The sequence below is a fragment of the Phocoena sinus genome, chromosome 11 (assembly GCF_008692025.1).
Source record: "Phocoena sinus isolate mPhoSin1 chromosome 11, mPhoSin1.pri, whole genome shotgun sequence".
Taxonomy (NCBI): Eukaryota; Metazoa; Chordata; class Mammalia; order Artiodactyla; family Phocoenidae; genus Phocoena; species Phocoena sinus.
The window spans coordinates 14,539,494-14,560,866 of record NC_045773.1 but is presented as its reverse complement, the minus strand read 5'-3'; the positions used below and the strand labels follow the sequence as shown (position 1 = coordinate 14,560,866).

At 37.3% G+C, this 21,373-nt stretch overlaps 1 protein-coding gene and 1 non-coding gene across 4 annotated transcripts in view; one reads left to right on the top strand and one right to left on the bottom strand.

The window, feature by feature from the left end:
- Nucleotides 1-21,373, top strand: part of CNTN6 (contactin 6) — a 293,620-nt gene that overhangs the window by 95,562 nt on the left and 176,685 nt on the right. The gene's annotated exons all lie outside the window — the stretch shown is intronic.
- LOC116762949 lies at nucleotides 16,430-16,534 on the bottom strand. Its single transcript, XR_004352377.1, has one exon. It is a non-coding gene; the product is annotated as a U6 spliceosomal RNA (small nuclear RNA).

The window sequence follows — 21,373 nt, the reverse complement described above, 5'->3', positions numbered from 1 at the left end:
CAAATGCTAGCTTATCCTATCTCCTTATAGGCACATCTTTCTTTAGATTTTAGGCTAGGTGGTATTCCTGCAATCTCAGCTTTCTGGTTCAAGAAAAGTTGTGAATTTGTAATTTGTCTAGTTATTTTTCGTTGAGTTGGCATACTTTCCAGCTTTGTACATCCTGGGCACAAACTGGAGGTCCAAAACTTGATTTCAAATGGTTTAGCAAAAAAAAAGGAAAGAAAGACACAGAGAGAACATGCAAAAAAGAAAGCAAGAAAGCACAAATGTGGCAAAACATTAATAGTTGGTACAACTAGGAGAAGTGACTATGGATATGTATAATACTTATCTTTCCATTTCTCTGTGTTAACTCATAAGAAGTGCTCAAATCTTTTACATGTAATTAAGACATAATCTGTTAAGTGATAATATTATGGTATTCTTATTAGTCCTAGTCAAAATAGGTGAATCCGCAATAAGAAGCCTGTGCACCGCAACGAAGGGTAGCCCCCACTCGCCACAACTAGAGAAAGCCCGCGTGCAAGCCCGCGTGCAGCAACAAAGACCCAACACAGCCAAAACAAAAACAAAAACAAAAACAAACCAAAAAAAATAGGTGAATCAATTTTTTTCCATCCTGGTTTGACACTGTCATCCTAAGATACTACTCCTGTTTATTCTATTTTAAAAACAGACTCCTCACAAATATTTCATTTACTTTTCTCTCAGCAATGTTTCAAATAAAATAGAAATGGTTTTGCATAAATTCATCACTTATTAAGGAAGTCAGCTGACTGGAAAGAACATTAGATTTGGAATTAGGAAAAATAGGCTTAAATGCAAGCTTATTCATTTAACAAATATTTATGGAGATTTTACAGTGTTCTACTGGTTGTTTTTAGAGACATGGAAGAAAACGGTAGTCTGCTGCCTACTAGTTCTTTGAACTTGCACAAATTTATAACTATCTTCAACTTCATCTCCATCTCAGTGAAGTATTGGTAACAATTCTTACCTCACTTGTGAGGGCTAAATTCCCTGGTATATGCTAAAGCATTTTGTGAATCATACATAAATTACCGAAAAGCATATTATTATAATTCTCGTCTAGTTGTTTATTTTTTCCACTTGTTAGAAGTATTTTTTTGATGCTTTCCTCCATGTTTCTGTAATGTCCTTGGCCTTTGTTTCCTACTTTATTTTATTACAACTGCTTACAATGTTATAGCCATATACAACTTCATGTTAATCAAAATCATGAATTTCAGCAAAGGCAGCAATCCCTGACTAGTCTGTGACATTTTTCCCTTTGATCCTGGCATCTGAAAGCTTTTTATACATTTTAATTCTCTTCCATTTTAATAGCTCTGTGAAGCAGTCCTATTTTCTTTGACTGATAAGATCATTGAAGGTGACCTGATTTTCTCCAGAGATGCACAATGAATAAAACACACGCACTCACTTACCCATATCCTACAAAAGGGGAGAAAAACTTGGAGTTGCTGTTTCTATATGGAGGTCATATTAAGTGGAACTGACTTCTCAAATACCGTGATTATATGTGCATCATCAAATCATGCAAGCTGCTTTATTAATCATTCCAAATCTTTGCTTTTTTGAGATTTCATCTTGTTTTACAAAAAAAAAAAAATCAATGTAAACAAAAAATTTTTACGACAAGCAATATAGAGTTTATTTTTGCTTTGTTTTGTTTTTTTTTAAGTGCTCTGTTAATACAAACATCTAAACTTTTGGGCTACGTCTTTTTGAGACACAAAGTTATACATGCACTTTTAAGCATTTGTGTATATGTGTGTCTCCAGGTATTATGTTTATGCAGTTTTGAGTTTACAAGGTGAACATTTCTTGCTAGGTGTGTGCCTTGCACATAGGGTGCTCTATCCTTGTGATTTGTTTGTGTCAATGTTAATGCCTCATGACTTAAACAGCTAGGCTATTCATGGGTGTGGAAAATTGATATTTGAGAGCATTTTATTCTGCTCAGTCAGGCTTATACTGTATAAAGAATACAAACAGTAATAACATTTACAAAAGACTACTGAATAGAATATTTGATGTGTATGTATTCCACACATTTGTGCCCTTCCAAACACTCCAGAGCAAAACACCCTTTCTGCTCACCATCAGCCGTCACCCTGACAATCCTACCAACATCACTCCTATCACCATGGCTGTCTCTCCAGAAGATCTTTTCCTTCTGCTTTTCGAAGCTTTAAACTTTTGACACACTCAGTATATAGTGTATTATTTCAAGACATTTTAATATTCATCCTTTTTACTAATATCTCATCAACCATTTCCAGCTACTCTTCTAAGACCTTTGTTCAGGAATGGTAGAAGAATTAACTCATTGTTTTATCCCAATATCCCAGAGAGACAAAACTAACTTAGCATTCCTATGTATGAAATTTTAGTAATTATATTTCACCTATCATGGTTAGAGTCTGACAATGACCATCTTCCTTCTCCAGTTTTCAAAGAGGTACTTCAGTTAATGGACTTTCCCTATAGTTTGTTTCCACAGTCCTACATCAGTCAGTCATGGAAGACAGGGTGTTCTGTTTTCTGAAGTCACTATAGAACCACAGTTACTTGGTAGTTCATTTTGAGCAAGTCTTGATAATGTTTTTCGAATTCAAAATAGTATCATCAGCCTGAGCAAGTATGGCAAATATGTAGTTATAGTGAATATTCTCTTAGTTTAAAACACAGCATTAAGATAAAGGCAAGCATCTTCTATTGACATTTTCTCTGGCTTTTTTTGTTTTTAGCCTTCAAAAATGTAACTCCTATACAAAGTGTGTGTATATTTATATCATATATCACACATTTCATATGGGTAAAAGAACATAAAATTGATAAAATGTGCCTGAATGCTTGTGACATAAAATTATATTTCAGTTCTAGCTATAAAAGTGTAATCCAATTAAAATGTTTATCATGCATCTATGAATATTTTTTCTTGTATACATAGTGGTGTTGCATGGAAAATTTAATTTCTTCCTTTAAAAGTAATCCTGGAGGAATTCATTCTATAGCTTTTCACAAGATACACCTAAAGATCAGCTCTGTAGAAGTCCAAGTTTAATGCATAAAATGTATTGTCTCAAATAATTATTTTATTTTATTTTAATTCTATTGTTGACTTATTGTGCTAAAAAGCATTGGTATAATTTTCATGGGCATGGTCTCTCTTTTTCCTTCATGTGTGAGCTAAAGTAGTGGTTTTTTAAAAGGCCAAGATGAAATACTCTATATACATAGGCATAGAATTTAAAAGGCAACATATAATGCTGCTAACTTCACACTGAAACTTACAGTTCTCAGAAATATATAACCATTTTAACATCAAGATTATCATCAGAAAAAAAGTAACAGTGAAATAAAAATCAGCATAGAGAAAGTAAAGGTAGCTGTGAATCTGAAGATAAAATGTGACAAATTCTTCTATTAAGACAATTTCACTTATTCAAAGAGGAACCATGGATTAATATTTTTTATTGGTCAATTGGAAACTTTAAATGTATGAAAAATATATAAGTGAATATTTAAATTAAAAAAAAGTGGGTTCATAAGAGGCTGATATAACCAGGCTCTTGGTCATGATCATAAATATTTTTTCTTTCCACATTAGTTAAGTATGAAACTGTTTTGCAAGGGCCAGTATTCTACTTATTGTACAGTATACAACTGGATTTCATATTTTTGTAATCCTCAGTGCCACTTATTCTCTCGGCATTCTAGGTTCATTCCCATATTTTCATATAATTTAGTTATTTTTTTACTTTTAAGAAGAGGGGCACCTCTAGGAATCAAAGCCCTAATTCTGTTTCTGGCTTCAAAGAGAACAGGTGCCTGAGTTACTATATTAAGTTTCTGATGCTGTATTAAAACACTGCCATAATAATATTATGGTACAATAATACCATTAAATTAGAGGCTTAAAACAGCACCCATCTATTATGTCACAGTTTCTGTGGGTCAGTAGTCTGGCTACAGCTCATCTGGGTTCTTTGATTTGAGGTCTCATCTGAAAGTGGCAAACAAGGTGCCGGCCATGACTGGGTTTTTATCTGAAAACCCAACTGGGAAAGGATCTGCTTTCATAGTCATATGCTTGTTGACAGAATTCAGTTTATTGAATATTGTTAGATTGAGAGCTTCAGCCACTTGCTGGCTATTGGCCAAAGGATGCCCTCAATTCATTATCACATGGGTATCTACACACAGCTGCTTACTTTGTTAAACTGTGCAAATTGACTATGCAAGTGAGACAATTTTCTAGCAAAAGGGAAGTTATAATCTTATGTACCTAATCACGGAAATGACATTTCATCCCCTCTGCTGTGTTCTACTGGTTAGAAGCAAGTCACAGGTCAAACCTACACTCAAGGGCAGGGGATTACACAAAGATGCCCAATACCAGGAGGCAGGGTCACTGGGGGTCATTTTTAGAGTCTTCCCACCACACTTTTTCTATTCTGTAATTGGCAGATAATTTTGCCTAAGGAATATTATAGAAGTGTAATAGAAGAGATAGTATATGTCAATGAATCTAGGTCTAACCCAGAAATTTCAAGGAAGGTGATGCTTATACAGTAGATTGAAAAGTTTTATTATTAATTATTTGCTTTGATTGTTATCAAAAATTCTAATGATGTTTAATTGAGAAGAATATGCTTTGAGATTAGTATATATCATAAAGATGCCACCCTTTAACTTAATGGTGGATATATGTCTACAAAGTCTGATGTTTATGTGTAGGATAGTTACATATAGTACATGTAATAGTAATACCATATCTGAAGGACACAAACTTATTCATGTTAAAAATAAAAAACCAGAGCCCAAATTTGGAACTAGTTATAAGATAACTAATATACTGATTGCAATGGAATATAATGATGCCTCTCTGTATGAATATCTTAAAATAAGTAATGACTTTTATACTGGTCCTAGGAAACGATTAAACAGCTAACTGCAGACTGAAAAAAACTTACATAGCCTAGGAATTAAGCATTTGTGTGAACGGCAAAGCTTATGGAATTATGTATTTTTTATTAGAACATTTTCATTCCTGGTATTTCTCACCAGAAGTTCAATTAGGGAATCACATGGGAATGTAAAATTAATATATAAGAATTTGTTGGTTGTCTTTATAGAATTAGGAATAACTAGTGCTTATTTTAGCATTACCTTAACATAACTTTGGTATGGATTAGAGGAAAGAGCAGCTTTACTGGAAATGGTAAAAAATAAAATGTACATACACTAAAGTATTGGCATCCCATTAACAGAAGTTAGAGAGTAAAGAATCATTCTTAAAATTTGTGGAATAATCATTGCTTGTTACATCTTTAATAAGGAATTTAAGATGGTTCAGTAGTTAATAGATCCAGTTTGGTGGGATATGGGTGACCTCAAAACCCCTTCTCCTTAAAATTAATGGATTTAAGGAGCAGATGCATGATTTCTTTTCTTAATTAGCTATCTAGTTTACATATTAGTAAAATAGATACATATACGTGTTAGTGTATAGATGTCAATCCCAATCTCCCAATTCATTCCACCACTCCCCACCCACCGCTTTCCCCCTTTGGTATCCATATGCTTGTTCGCTACATGTGTGTCTCTATTTCTGCCTTGCAAACCACATATATGTGTTAGTATACGATATTTCTTTTTCTCTGACTTACTTCACTCTGTATGACAGTTCCTAAGTCCATCCATATCTCTACAAATGACCCAATTTTGTTCCTTTTTATGGCTGAGTAATATTCCATTGTATATATGTACCACTTCTTCTTTATCCATTCCTCTATCAATGGGCATTTAGGTTGCCTCCATGACCTGGCTATTGTAAATAGTGCTGCAATGAACATAGGGGTGCATGTGTCTTTTTGAATTATGGTCTTCTCTGGGTATATGTCCAGTAGTGGGATTGCTGGATCATATCATAATCCTATTTTTAGTTTTTTAAGGAACCTCCATACTGTTCTCCATAGTGGCTGTATCAATTTACATTCCCACCAACAGTGCAAGAGGGTTCCCTTTTCTCCACATCCTGTCCGGCATTTGTTGTTTGTAGATTTTTTGATGATGGCCATTCTGACTGGTGTGAGGCGATACCTCATTGTGGTTTTGATTGGCATTTCTCTAATAATTAGTGATGTTGAGCACCTTTTCATGTGCCTCTTGGCCGTCTGCATGTCTTCTTTAGAGAAATGTCTATTTAGGTCTTCTGCCCATTTTTGGATTGGGTTGACTGTTTTCTTAATATTGACTTGCATGAGCTGTTTAGATATTTTGGAGATTAATCCTTTGTCAGTTGCTTCATTTGCAAATATTTTCTCCCATTCTGAGGGCTGTCGTTTCATCTTGTTTACAGTTTCCTTTGCTGTGCAAAAGCTTTTAAGTTTCATTAGGCCCCATTTCTTTATTTTTGTTTTTATTTCCATTATTCTAGGAGGTGGATCAAAAGGATCTTACTGTGATTTATTTCAAAGAATGTTCTTCCTATGTTTTCCTCTAAGAGTTTTATAGTGTCTGTTACATTTAGGTCTTTAATCCATTTTGAGTTTATTTTTCTGTATGGTGTTAGGGAGTGTTCTAATTTTATTCTTTAACATGTAGCTGTCCAGTTTTCCCAGCACCACTTACTGAAGAGATGTCTTTTCTCCATTCTGTATTGTGCCTCCTTTGTCATAGATTACTTGACCATAGGTGCATGGGTTTATCTCTGGGCTTTGTAACCTGTTCCCTTGATCTATATTTCTGTTTTTGTACCAATACCATATTGTCTTGATTACTGTAGCTTTGTAGTATAGTCTAAAGTCAGGGAGTCGGATTCCTCCAGCTCCATTTTTTTCCCTCAAGATTGCTTTGGCTACGCGGGATCTCTTGTGTCTCCATACAAATTTTAAGGTTTTTTGTTCTAGGTCTGTAAAAAATGCCATTGGTAATTTGATAGGGATTGCATTGAATCTGTAGATTGCTTTGGGTAGTAGAGTCATTTTCACAATATTGATTCCTCCCATCCAAGAACTTGTATCTCTCTCCATCGGTTTGTGTCATCATTGATTTGTTTCATCAGTGTCTTTTAGTTTTCTGAGTAGAGGTCTTTTATCTCCTTAGCCAGGTTTATTCCTAGGTATTTTATTCTTTTTGTTGCAATGGTGATTGGGACTCTTGCCTTAATTGCTCTTTCTGATCTTTCATTGTTAGTGTATAGGAATGCAAGAGATTTCTGTGCATTAATTTTGTATCCTGCTACTTTACCAAATTCATTGATTAGCTCTAGTAGTTTTCTGGTGGCATCTTTAAGATTATCTATGTATAGTATCAAGTCATCTGCAAACAGTGGCAGTTTTACTTCATCTTTTCCTTTTATTTCTTTTTATTCTCTGATCACTGTGGCGAGAGTGGACATCCTTGTCTTGTTCATCTTAGAGGAAATGCTTTCAGTTTTTCACCATTGAGAATGATGTTTGCTGTGGGTATGTTGTATACGGCCTTTTTTATGTTGAGGTGGCTTCCCTCTATGTCCATTTCCTGGAGAGTTTTTTTTATCATAAATGGGTGTTGAATTTTGTCAAAAGCTTTTTCTGCATCTACTGAGATGATCATATTTGTTCATATAGTGTATCACACTGATTGATTTGTGTATATTGAAGAATCCTTACATCCCTGGGATAAATCCCACTTGATCATAGTGTATGATCCTTTTAATGTGTTGTCGGATTCTGTTTGCTAGTATTCTGTTGAGAATTTTTGCGTCTATATTAATCAGTGATATTGGTATGTAATTTTCTTTTTTCTAGTATTTATGTCTGGTTTTGGTATCAGGGTGATGGGGGTCTCATAGAATGAGTTTGGGAGCGTGACTTCCTCTGCAATTTTTTGGAAGAGTTAGAGAAGGCTGGTTGTTACCTCTTCTCTAAATGTTGATAACATTCACCTGTGAAGCCATGTGGGCTTAGAGTTTTGTTTGTTGGAAGATTTTTAATCACAGTTTGAATTTCATTACTTGTGATTGGTTTGTTCATATTTTCTATTTCTTCCTGGTTCAGTCTTGGAAGCTTATACCATTCTAAGAATTTGTCTTTTCTTCCAGGTTGTCCATTTTACTGGCACAGAGTTTCTTGTAGCAGTTTCTTATCACGCTTTCTATTTCTGCAGTGTCTGTTGTAACTTCTCGTTTTTCATTTCTAATTTTATTGATTTGAGTGTTCACCCTCTTTTTCTTGATGTGTCTGGCTGAAGGTTTATCAAATTTGTTATCTTTTCAAAGAACCAGCTTCTAGTTTTATTGATCTTTGCTATTGTTTTCTTTGTTTCTATTTCATTTATTTCTGCTCTGATCTTTATGATTTCTTTCCTTCTACTAACTTTGGGTTTTGTTTGTTCTTCTTTCTCTAGTTCCTTTAGGTTTAAGGTTAGAGTGTTTATTTGAGATTTTTCCTGTTTCTTGAGGTAGGCTTGTATAGCTATAAACTTCCCTCTTAGAACTGCTTTTGCTGCATCCCATAGGTTTTGGATCGTCATGTTTTCATTGTCATTTGTCTCTAGGTATTTTTTAATTTCCTCTTCGATTTCTTCAGTGATCTCTTGGTTAGCTTCCATGTGTTTGTGTTTTTTTATATTTTCTTCCCTGTAATTGATTTCTAATGTTATAGAGTTGTGGTCAGAAGATGCTTGATATTTCAATTTTCTTCAATTTACCGAGGCTTGATCTGTGATTCAAGATGTGATCTATCCCGGAGAATGTTCTGTTTGCATTTGAGAAGAAAGTGTAATCTGCTGTTTTTGGATGGAATGTCCTATAAATATCAATTAAATCTATCTGGTCTATTGTGTCATTTAAAGCTTGTGTTTCCTTATTAATTTGCTGTCTGGATGATCTGTCCATTGGTGTAAGTGAGGTGCCAGTCCCCCTCTATTATTGTTTTACTGTCGATTTCCTCTTTTATAGGTGTTAACATTTGCCTTATGTATTGAGGTGTTCCTACGTTGGGTACATATATATTTATAATTGTTATATCTTCTTCTTGGACTGATCCCTTGATCATTATGTAGTATCCTTCCTTATCTCTTGTAACATTCTCTATTTTAAAGTCTATTTTATCTGATTTGAGTATTGCTACTCCAGCTTTCTTTTGATTTCCACTTGCATGGTACATCATTTTCCATCCCCTCACTTTCAGTCTGTATGTTACCCTAGGTCTGAAGTGGGTCTCTTGTAGACAGCGTATACACGGGTCTTGTTTTTGTATCCATTCTGCGAACTTGTGTCTTTTGGTTGGAACATTTAAGGTAATTATCAATATGTATGCTCCTATTACCATTTCTTAATTGTTTTGGGTTTGTTTTTGTACGTCTTTTTTTCTCTTGTGTTTCCCACTTAGAGAAGTTCCTTTAGCATTTGTTGTAAAGCTGGTTTGATGGTACTGAATTCTCTTAGCTTTTGCTTGTCTGTAAAGCTTTTGATTTCTCCATCGAATCTGAATGAGTTCCTTGCTGACAGAGTAATCTTGGTTGTAGTTTCTTCCCTCTCATCACTTTATGATAATCGTTCCACTCCCTTCTGGCTTGTAGAGTTTCTGCTGAGAAATGAGCTGTTAACCTTATGGGAGTTCCCTTGTATGTTATTTGTTCTTCTCTTGTTGCTTTTAATAATTTTTCTTTATCTTTAATTTTTCGCAATTTGATTACTATGTATCTTGGCATGTTTCTCCTTGGGTTTACCCTGCCTAGGACTCTCTGTGCTTCCTGGACTTGGGTGGCCATTTCCTTTCCCATATTAGGGAAGTTTTCAAATATAATCTCTTGAAATATTTTCTCAGGTCCTTTCTCTCTCTCTTCTCTTTCTGGGACCCCTATAATGTGGATGTTGGTGCATTTAATGTTGTCCCAGAGGTCTTTAAGGCTGTCTTCATTTCTTTTCTTGCTTGTTCTTTATTCTGTTCTGTGGAAGTGAATTCCACCATTCTGTCTTCCAGGTCACTTATCTGTTCTTCTGCCTCAGTTATTCTATTGATTCCTTCTCGTGTGTTTTTCACTTCAGTTATTGTATTGTTCACCTCTGTTTGTTTGTTCTTTAATTCTTCTAGGTGCTTGTTCTTTAATTCTTCTAGGCACCTCTGTTTGTTTGTTCTTTAATTCTTCTAGGTGCTTGTTCTTTAATTCTTCTAGGTCTTTGTTAAACATTTCTTGCATCTTCTCGATCTTTGCCACCACTCTTTTTCCAAGGTCCTGGATCGTCTTCACTATCATTATTTTGAATTCTTTTCCTGGCATGTTGCCTATCTCCACTTCATTTGTTGTGTTTCTGGGGTTTTATCTTCTTTCAGTCATCTGGTACATAGTCCTCTGACTTTGCATTTTGTCTATCTTTCTGTGAATGTGGTTTTCATTCCACAGGCTGCAGAATTGTAGTTCTTTTCTCTTCTGCTGTCTGCCCTCTCGTGGATGAGGCTATCTCAGAGCCTTGTGCAAACTTCCTGATGGGAGGGATTGGTGGTGGGTAGAGCTGGGTGTTGCTCTGGTGGGCAGAGCTCAGTAAAACTTTAATTTGCTTGTCTGCTGATTGGTGGGCAGAGTTCCCTCCCTGTTGGTTGTTTGGCCTGAGGCGACCCAGAACTGGAGACTACTGGCTCTTTGGTGGGGCTTACGGTGGACTCTGGGAGGTTCAGGCCAAGGAGTACTTCCCAGAACTTCTGCTGCCAGTGTCCTTGCCCCTGCAGTGAGCCACAGGCACGCCCCACCTCTGCAGGAGACCCTCCAAGACTAGCAGGTAAGTCTGGTTCAGCCTCCTATGGGGTCACTGCTTCCTCCTGGTTCCTGCTGTACACACTACTTTGTGTGTGCCCTCCGAGAGTGGAGTCTCTGTTTCCCCCAGTCCTGTAGACATCCTGCAATCAAATTCCACTAGGCTTCAAAGTCTGATTCTTTGGGAATTCCTCCTCCCATTGCTGGGCCCCCAGGTTGGGAAACCTGACGTGGGGCTCAGAACCTTTACTCCAGTGGGTGTACTTCTGTGTTATAATTGTTCTCTAGCTTGTGAGTCGCCCACCCAGCCATTATCGGATTTGATTTTATTGTGATTGCGCCCCTCCTACCGTCTAATTGTGGCTTCTCCTTTGTCTTTGGATGTGGGGTAATTTTTTGGTGAGTTCCAGTGTCTTCCTGTCAATGACAGTTAGTTGTGATTCCGGTGCTCTCACAAGAATGAGTGAGCACAGGTCCTTCTACTCTGCCAACGTGAACCAATCCCAAGTCCATGATTTCTTTTAAAATTTTCCATCTATTTGCTGTAGTTTTTACACTCAGGGTTTCTTATCTCTTCCACAATGAATACTGCATGTTTTAAAAAATTTTATAAAATATGTGAAGAGAAAAAGAACAAAAAACTTACGAAACACTTTCTTTGGTATCTAGAAGAGCTTTGACTATGCAAATGGATGAGCTAAAAGGATACTGGGGACCCCTGGTTTTCCAATCCACATTTTTATAACCACTGCATTAGAATAAAACAACAGAAGTATGAAATCCTCAGCCTATGTTTGGTATTGTTAAAGGCCAATGAAAGTGCTAATATAACCCATCATGGCTTACAGCCAGCTTCTGTAAATAGAATTCATGGTACAAATGAATTAGTGCATGTAAAGCACTTACAACAGACATAATAAATATAGTCTGTCAGGAAAGCTATATATAGCATAGTAATTAAGAGCACAGCCTGAAGGCTGCATTGGTTCAAATCCTTGCTTTGCCACTGTCAACTTGAATACATTACATCTCTGCATCTCACTGCTCTTATCTGTAACACTGAGATATTAATAATGACATCTCATGAAGTTTTATGAGGATTATATAAATTAATAAAACAGCGTCTTGTACAGATTATGAACTATGAAATGTTTATTCTTAATTATTGCTATTTTTTAGTTCCTAGAGACAGATGTAATCTTATCAATAAATTTTAGGGCTTTGTTACTTTCATTCATTTAATAAATATTCATTGATTCATGTACCAACTTCAAGACACTGCCCAAATAATAAGAGGACTAAAAAAGGAAACAGGGGCTTCCCTGGTGGCGCAGTGGTTGAGAGTCTGCCTGCCGGTGCGAAGGACACAAGTTCGTGCCCCCGTCCGAGAGGATCCCGCGTGCCATGGAGCAGCTGGGCCCGTGGGCCGTGGCCACTGGGCCTGCACGTCCGGAGCCTGTGCCCCGCAACGGGAGAGGCCACAACAGTGAGAGGTCCACGTGCCGCAAAAAAAAAAAAAAAAGGAAACAGGATGTGACTTTTGGGATGGAAATTGTGTAATGTAAAAGATAAGATTTTGCATATATGTTAGTAGTATATTGAAGAAAATGAAAGCTAGTACAAGATAGTAAAATCTCAACATAAAAGAGTTATTTCCATGAATTTTTGAAAGACGTCATTTTGAGCCGTACCCAGAAGGGTGTCAGCATTGAACCACAGAGATGGCTGATGTTACTAAAGGGTTACCTATGCTTTGAAAAGAGATTTGTAGATCTATGTTTATATATGAGAACATCACATACCTGCAGACATTCATGCGAATGTAAACGCGATTTTCACACATGGGTTAACAAATTCCAACCAGTCTCCCAAAATTACCTAGGAGAGAAAAAGACCTGTCTCATTTTAACCATTTTGGGAAATTTTCACAAAAATATGTTTAATTTAGAATGAATTTAAAATGAACAAAATATTGAGTCCTGTGGACTGACCAGCAAAATAAAACCCAAATGCAAGTCATTTAGCTACTCTGCTTTCCGCCTAGGTGTTTTTCTTTCTTTAATATTTCCTGTAAGTTAGGGCTCTTTCATCTTTTATTTGCAGCATAAAAGCCTACGTGGGCATCTCTTAACTCCTAATTTAGCTGTCTGTTTGGAAAAGACAACCTGAACGTGGCTGTGGTGAGAAGTGCTGCTCCATCTAGTTGGCTAGAGACCCTTTACAGCTGGAGCCCCTTTTACAGTGCTGAAGTGGCTGCCACACTCAGCAGAAGTCCCTCAGTTGTACTCTTATTTTTATAATAAACGGGGAAAAACGAGGTATGATAAGTTGCCCTTTTCAGTATGGTTTCTCCCCATTCTCCCTGTCCAAATAGAAATATAAAAGAAATCTTGTCATGTATAAAGGTCTATTTCACATTGCCTAAGAGGAAAAGAGAAGAAGTTGAGGAGTGAAGCCAATTAGGGGAAATGGGAGGTAAAGAGGTAAGGCCAGTGGGTCCTCATAAATGCCCCCAATGTGAGGATTTTTACCTATTTATCCACATAGAATGACTTGCAAAAGCCTTTGTTGTTTTTTTTTTTACAATTCATAGGCTTCCCACTGATTATTTCCTATGGTCAATTGCCCCCTACAGTGAAAACCTTCCATCGGGAACTAAGCAAGCTCAAAAAACTGCCTGATGTGTAATAAAGCACTTTTTTGCTAACATCAGTTCCATATATACATACCACTTTTTTTCTTTCCTACACCTTCACCCCCTTCCTTACATTCCTTTGAGCTGTACAGAAGCCAATGAGGATGAAATAATTAGAATGTGTGTCTGCTGCACAAAAGTCCTTCTCCATGGGCACAGTTTTCACCTGATCTTTTATAGAAAGCATAGTGTGTTTACATACACATCCATAGGCCAGTACTACATATACAGAATTTGCCATCCCATTGTACACTTAGTTTTTCTATAGTCTCTGAGGACTTGATTTTGGTTAAAAAAACAAACTATTAGAAGTTTTTAAAATGCTTTTTATTTCAAAAAACCAAAAATACAAAATGAGAAATGACTATACACTATAACCTCAAAAATGAATATTGTCAAGGACCAAGATAAATAATAGCCCAAAATATAGTGAAAAAATTTTCAATTGAAATATAGAAAATGGGAACATTCAATTACCTCCTGGAGAACAGTGGGTTTCCTCCCAAGCCTCTACTGAAGAATATGATGTGAAACTGTTTCCACTGTTTTTCTATTAAAAATCTTCCAATGGACTTCTGTGGTGGCGCAGTGGTTAAGAATCCTCCTGCCAATGCAGGGGACACGAGTTCGAGCCCTAGTGTGGGAAGATCCCACATGCCGCGGAGCAACTAAGCCCGTGTGCCACAACTACTGAGCCTGTGCTCTAGAGACCACGAGCCACAACTACTGAGCTCATGTGCCACAACTACTGAAGCCCACGTGCCTAGAGCCTGTGCCTCACAACAAAAGAAGCCACTGCAATGAGAAGCCCGTACAATGCAACAAAGAGTAACCGCCGCTCACCGCAACTAGAGAAAGCCTGCGTGAAGCAACAAAGACCCAACACAGCCAAAAATAAATAAATAAATAAATTTATATTAAAAAAAAAAATCTTCCAGTTCAGTTTTCCTGTACTGACCCAATTCCCCGGTACTTAGGGCAAGGCTGTTTTTTGGTTTGGGCTTTTTCTTTTTTTTTTTTCTTCTGTACATGTGTGATTGCTTATCTGTCTAGAATAGTCTTATTTGCGTGCCAAATAAGTCTTCAATCTACAACCTCCTTTTGATACGTTCAGATTGGGCCCCCATTAACCTTTTTTTTAAATCTCATATTTTCATAATGGACAAACTCATCTAAAAGATCCTTATAGGATAATATCCAAAATCCGTGCATGGCCAAAAAGCCTTCCGTGATTCATTCCCCTAGGGTACTACAAATTCCCACTTTTACCAAACTATTTATGCTTTAAGAAGACACCGTGTTTTTTGATTTCTCTATACCTGTTTTAGTTGCTAGTGCCTCTTCCAAGAATATTTATACTTATCTTGTCTTCCTGGAAAACTACTACTATCTTTCAAAACCTAAAATAAATATTTTTTGCCCAGGAAGCTTTTCTCTGTCCAGCATTCTGGTTGTAGGAAACTGTTGCCTATATGGATCATAATACATGTCATTTGCAACATTGGAGGCAAATGTCCCTTGTTTGCTGCATATTAGTTTCAGAATAGGTTTTACTCTTCTGGAGGTAGAAAGATTTGGCTTAAGTCCAAAAGGATTCCTTTTTGTCACAGATCCACACATGCTGTTGAGTTTTATGTGTGCATCAGTAACAACAATGACATCGATTATATATATATATATATATATACACACACATACACACACACACACACAAACAAATATTCACACACACAACCAGTGTAAAGGAAGCTTCAAAACTTCCCTCAAATAATAATTTTTTTTTTTTTTTTTTTCTCTCTCTACCCTCACTTAGACAGCTTGGAACCTTCTCTTTTCAATGTGTTCACTGGAATCTTCTCTTTTCAATGTGTTCATTATTGCTTTCTCTGCTTAGCTCACCTATAATGCAATTAAATTAGCACAGGTACGCAAACTACTCACAAATTATGTATACCCGACAAGCCAAGTGCATAAAAATCTAGGGTCAAGATCACAAGAATGACTCAGTAAACTCAATCAGCTCCTCCCGTCTTTTTTGCAGCTCTGTATTTCATATGTACATTAATTTGCCTGAAGTTGCTGTATTGACTTAATGGAATGCTGCTGACCATACTGAGACATTAAAATTCTGCCATTTAACCGAATTAAAGAGATTAAAATAATCAGGTTTGGCTGTGCTATTGTTATAGCACATATTTATACTTTTACATATTTAAAAGTAGAGTGGCCAATATGATTCAAGTTGCCATTTAATGGCTCATCATGCATAATTAAACTAGCCTAAGCTAACCTACAATGACTGAATGGAAGTAATATGCCTTGGTTGTCAAGAGTACAGACTTTGACATCAGAAATAGAGCCTCAAGATTTAGCTTTACCATTTTTAGCTTTGTAACCTTGGGTAGGTCACTTAACCTGTCATTGTTCAAAAGGTAAAAATGGATTTTTAGCAGTGACTTCTTCATAGGGTTGGTATAAACAATCAATGAAATAAGGAATTTGAAATGCCAGTACAATACCTAGCGTGCGGTAAGCAATCTGGGCATGCTCTTGGATACTTTTCCCTCTAGTGCTGCTCTTCTTCCAGCTGCAATATTTGTAAAGTCAGTTTTATCTGTGGGCCTCCATTTTCTCATGAACTCTTCAATTTATAAATATGTGATTTTCCAATGCAGTTTCATCTGTTATATAAAGTACAATAAGCTTATGCTTAGTGCTCTATTTATTCAACCTTAGTTATATATAAGGCAGTCAAACCTGCAAACCCCAGAGTTAAATCATTGTTTCAGTCTTCTCACAGCACTCATTTTAAAAATTAAAGCATGTTTAATATTCAATAAAATACAATGATCTTGTGTTCAGTTTAATAAGTTTTTATAGTTGTAGTCACTCAAAACAAGATATAAAACATTTCCATTATTCCAGGTAGTTTCTCATGTCTTTTTTTCAATAAAGAAGGAAGAAAAAATGGAATGTCTCAAAAACATTTGTGTCATCCTTATGCAAGTCCTATGCTCATCTTCTTTGTATCAGGCCAATTTTACTTCATTTTGCCAAAGTGGGCACTACCCATTGCATTTCTGATTACCTCCCTTATTCTCTCAGATGCAGCAGAAATTATAAAAAAGAGAAAGAACAATTAACCCAGAAATACTCGAGCCAATCTAAGATCAGCAAACTCTTGGTGAGTATAGAGCTGCTCCTCCACCCCCAGCCACTTAAAAGCACAAATCTCTGTTTTACAAGATGTCTTTATAACATTAATGATATTTTAGAGGGAGAAGATAGGAAATCTTTTAGAGAAATGGTGGTGCCCAAGCAGAGAATAGTGGAGTTTCACTCATCACCCTTCAGAGTCTGATTCTCAGTTCTGTGGCTTTGGAGACTAGGTTTTCTTGGCACAGAGTTGATCAGGTCTTATGGACAAACACTTGCTGAGCAAATTTATATGACTTTATATATAAATCAGAAAAAAATTTATATTAATATATTAGTACATTAATAATATATTATTATAATGGATTGTTTTTCACTTAACAGAATATTTACATTCATTATCTAGGATACTTTATTCCAGTTTTTCTCAACTTTTATTTTATTTCCACTCTCCTTTTGCCACAAAGGGGCCCACTCAGTCCCCCACCCATGAAGCTTTAATACCATATATATTCTGTTTATTTATTCACATACGTAGTCCTGTGCTTTATACATAAAAAGTAACATTTTTTTTCACCATCCTCTCCACTCCTTGGAACTAATTTTCACCTCCTTGGGGGTGATATTGACTCATTGTGGGTGTATACCCTATTTCTTGTTTCCTGCTACCTGGCAGTATGGATTATTGAATAATCATGCCATCTCATTTTCTGTATTTCTGTTACTTTGCCATCTGGGGCCTTGCTGACCCTGGAGGGTCTGCCCCTCCCAGGGCTACCCAGTTTCTAGAGACACCATTGAGCTGTCTTTCATATGCAAACCAACCTATTAGAGTCCATACCCAAACCACCTCCTTTATTGGGATCTCACACTCCGGGCCACTATTCCCCAGCCCTAATCACCTCAGGGGCAGTTATCAGACAACTAGAGACAGACCCTAGACCCCAGAGGCTGCTGAAAGTATTCAAACTAGTCAATCCTAAACCTTCTTAGCCTGCCTTCCCTGTTTCTTCCTATGGAAATCACAGTACAAGCTCTCGCCTCCACTTCCTCTGCCTCCTGACTGACACTGGTGCTTCCCTGTGTAGGCTTGCATGGCATGGAATCTCCCCTGCTTTTGGGAACTGTAACAAACTTTTTTTTTTTTTTTAACATCTTTATTGGAGTATAATTGCTTTACAATGGTGTGTTAGTTGCTGCTGTATAACAAAGTGAATCAGTTATACATATACATATGTCCCCCTATCTCTTCCCTCTTGCATCTCCCTCCCTCCCACCCTCCCTATCCCACCCCTCTAGGTGGTCACAAAGCACCGAGCTTATCTCCCTGTGCTATGTGGCTGCTTCCCACTACCTATTGTACATTTGGTAGTGTATATATGTCCATGCCACTCTCTCACTTCGTCCCAGCTTACCCTTCCCACTCCCCGTGTCCTCAAGTCCATTCTCTACATCCGTGTCTTTATTCCTGTCCTGCCCCTAGGTTCTTCAGAACCATTTTTGTTTTTAGAGTCCATATATATGTGTTATCATATGGTATTGCAGTAGATGGACCTAGAGTCTGTCATACAGGGTGAAGTAATTCAGAAGGAGAAAAACAAATACTGAACTATCTTTTTAATGGCAGTCATCTCCTAAATCTGTTGTCCTTACTATACCTGAATAATAATAAAACCTACATTTTAAAACAATTAGGTATCAAGAAGTTGGTTGGCCAGCATAAAAAATGGATAGTCTTGAGACTGTGTTAGAGTTATGGTGAAGTTTTATAAATCCTCCCTGTCCCTTACAGAGTACCATCCTTACTGATTTCTACACTAGTGTGAGAACTGAAAAGTGATTAATGTATGACTTTAGCAGTCAGGCTTTTGGGTTTCAAACCTTAAATTGGCCACTTCTTAGCTATGTAATCTTTTTCTCTTTTTCTTTTTAAATTGAAGTGTAGTTGATTTACAATGTTGTGTTAACTTCAGGTATACAGCAAAGTGTTTCACATATATACACATATATATGTATATACATTCTTTTTCAGATTATTTTCCATTATAGGTTATTATAAGATATTGAATATAGTTCCTTATGCTATACAGTAAATCCTTATTGTTTATCTATTTTATATATAGTAGTATATACCTGCAAGTCCCATACTGCTGATTTATCCCTCCCCCCACCTTTCCCCTTTGGTAACCATAATATTGTTTTCTAAGTCTGTAAGTCTGGTTCTATTTTGTATATAGCTTTGTTTGTATTATTTTTTAGATTCCACATATAAGTGTTATATAATATTTGTCTTTCTCTGTCTGATGTACTTCACTTAGTATGATAATCTCTAGGTCCATCCATATTGCTGCAAATGGCAATATTTCATTCTTTTTTATGCCTGAGTTATATTCCATTTTATATAAATATAGCACATCTTCTTTATCCATTCATCTGTGGATGGACACTTAGGTTGCTTCCATGTCTTGGCTATTGTAAACAGTGCTGCAACGAACATTAGGGTGCATGTATCCTTTTGTTTTTTTTAGTATAAATTTATTTATTTATTTTATTTTTGGCTGAGTTGGGTCTTTGTTGACGCACATGAGCCTTCTCCAGTTGTGGTGAGCAGGGGCTACTCTTAATTGCAGTGTGTGGGCTTCTCATTGCAGTGGCTTCTCCTGTTGCAAAGCATGGGCCCTAGGCATGTGGGCTTCAGTAGTTGTGGCACATGGGCTCAGTAGCTGTGGCTTGTGGGGTCTAGAGCACAGTCTTAGTAGTTGTGGCACATGGGCTTTGTTGCTCCACGGCACGTGGGATCTTCCTGGACCAGGGATCGAACCAGTTACCCCTGCATTGGCAGGCGGATTCTTAACCACTGCTCCACCAGGAAAGCCCAAGGGTGCACTTATACTTTCGAGTTAGAGTTTTTATTTTTTTTGATATACGCTCAGGAGTGGGATTGCTGGGTCATATGGTAACAATATTTTTACTTGTTTTAAAAGAATCCCCATACTGTTTTTCATAGTGGCTGCACCAGTTTACATTCACACCAACAGCTTAGGAGGGTTCCTTTTTCTCCATACCCTCTCCAGCATTTATTATTTGTAGACTTTTTGATGATAGCCATTCTGACTGGTGTAAGGAGGTACTTCATTGTAGTTTCGATTTGCATTTCTCTAATGATTAGTGACATTGAGCATCTTTCATGTGCCTGATAACCATCTGGATGTCTTCTTTGGAGAAATGTCTATTTAGGTCTTCTGCCCATTTTTTGATTGTTTTTTTGATATTGAGTTGTAGGAGCTGTTTGTATATTTTGGAAATTAAGCCCTTTTCGGTCACATCATTTGCTAATATATTCTCCCAGTCCATAGGTCATCTTTTGATTTTGTTACAGTTTTCTTTGCTGTGCAAAAGCTCATAAGTTTGATTAAGTCTCATTTTTTAATTTTAGCTGGTATGTCTTTTGCCTTTGGAAACTGATCTAAGAAAATACTGTTATGATTTATGTCAGAGAATATTTTGTTTATGTTCTCTTCTCAGCCATGTGATCTTAAACCTCATTAGTTTGCTGTGAGGATTAAATAATATGTCTGCAAAGTTCTGGAGTTGCCAAGATCACCCTCACTTCTGGTACTAACTGCAAATTCAGGAGGTCCCAAGATCACCTCATGGGAATTCCCTGGCAGTCCAGTGGTTAGGAATCCTGACTCCATGCTTCCACTGCAGGGGGCCCAGTTTCGATCCCTGGGTGGGGAACTAGCATCCCACAAGTTGCATGGTGCGGCCAAAAAGAAAAGTAAAAGCTCAATCCAAGATCACTCTTAAGCTTGATAATTCCCTTAAAGGACTCACAGAAATCTGCAAAGCCACTATACTGACTGGTACAGTTTATTACAATGAAAACATACTGATTCAAATTAGCCCAGGGAAGAGACACATAGGGCAGAGTCCAGAAGAGTTCCATGTGCACAGCCTTCAGGTGTGCTCTCCTAGTGGAACCGTGCAGAGTGCTTATTTCTAGGAAAGATGCATTACCATATGCAGGGAAGCACGCTCAGTCTTGATGTGGAGTCTTTACTGGGGCTCAGTCATGTAGACTAGTTGACTGCCCGTGTGCCTTACCTTAGGCTAAAGCCCTTCCAGAGGTCAAGCTGATACTGCAGGGCCCAGTCTTGCTTTACCTCCCACCCTCTGCATCACCAATCACATTGTTAGCCTAGACTATCCAGCATGGCCTAGGCCCTAAGTAAACAGACATTCTTACCAGGTTTGACAGCCCAAGGGCTTAGAGATTACCTCTAGGGCAAAGAGCTGAACATCCCTTTGGGCAAGTCTAATCTTTACTGAATGTACACAAGTTGATACACTCATTAAATGCACATAACCATTAATATTTTATTGTTTTAGTGGCCATGCTAGAGTCTCTCCTGCCAAAAGAGTACTATAAAAACACTTCCAGGGTCTTCCAGTGGTTGAGAGTCCGCCTGCCGATGCAGGGGACACGGGTTTGTGCCCCGGTCCGGGAAGATCCCACATGCTGCGGAGCGGCTGGGCCCGTGAGGCATGGCCGCTGAGCTTGTGCGTCTGGAGCCTGTGCTCCGCAACGGAAGAGGCCGCAGCAGTGAGAGGTCTGTGTACTGCAAAAAAAAAAAAAACGCTTCCAAATACTTACTCCTTTTGTTCTTCTTTTCTGGGTCTAAGCAGACACTTCTATGTTGTTAAGAGGCTTTTTAGTTATTCATAGTTACATGTACCAGATTAAAA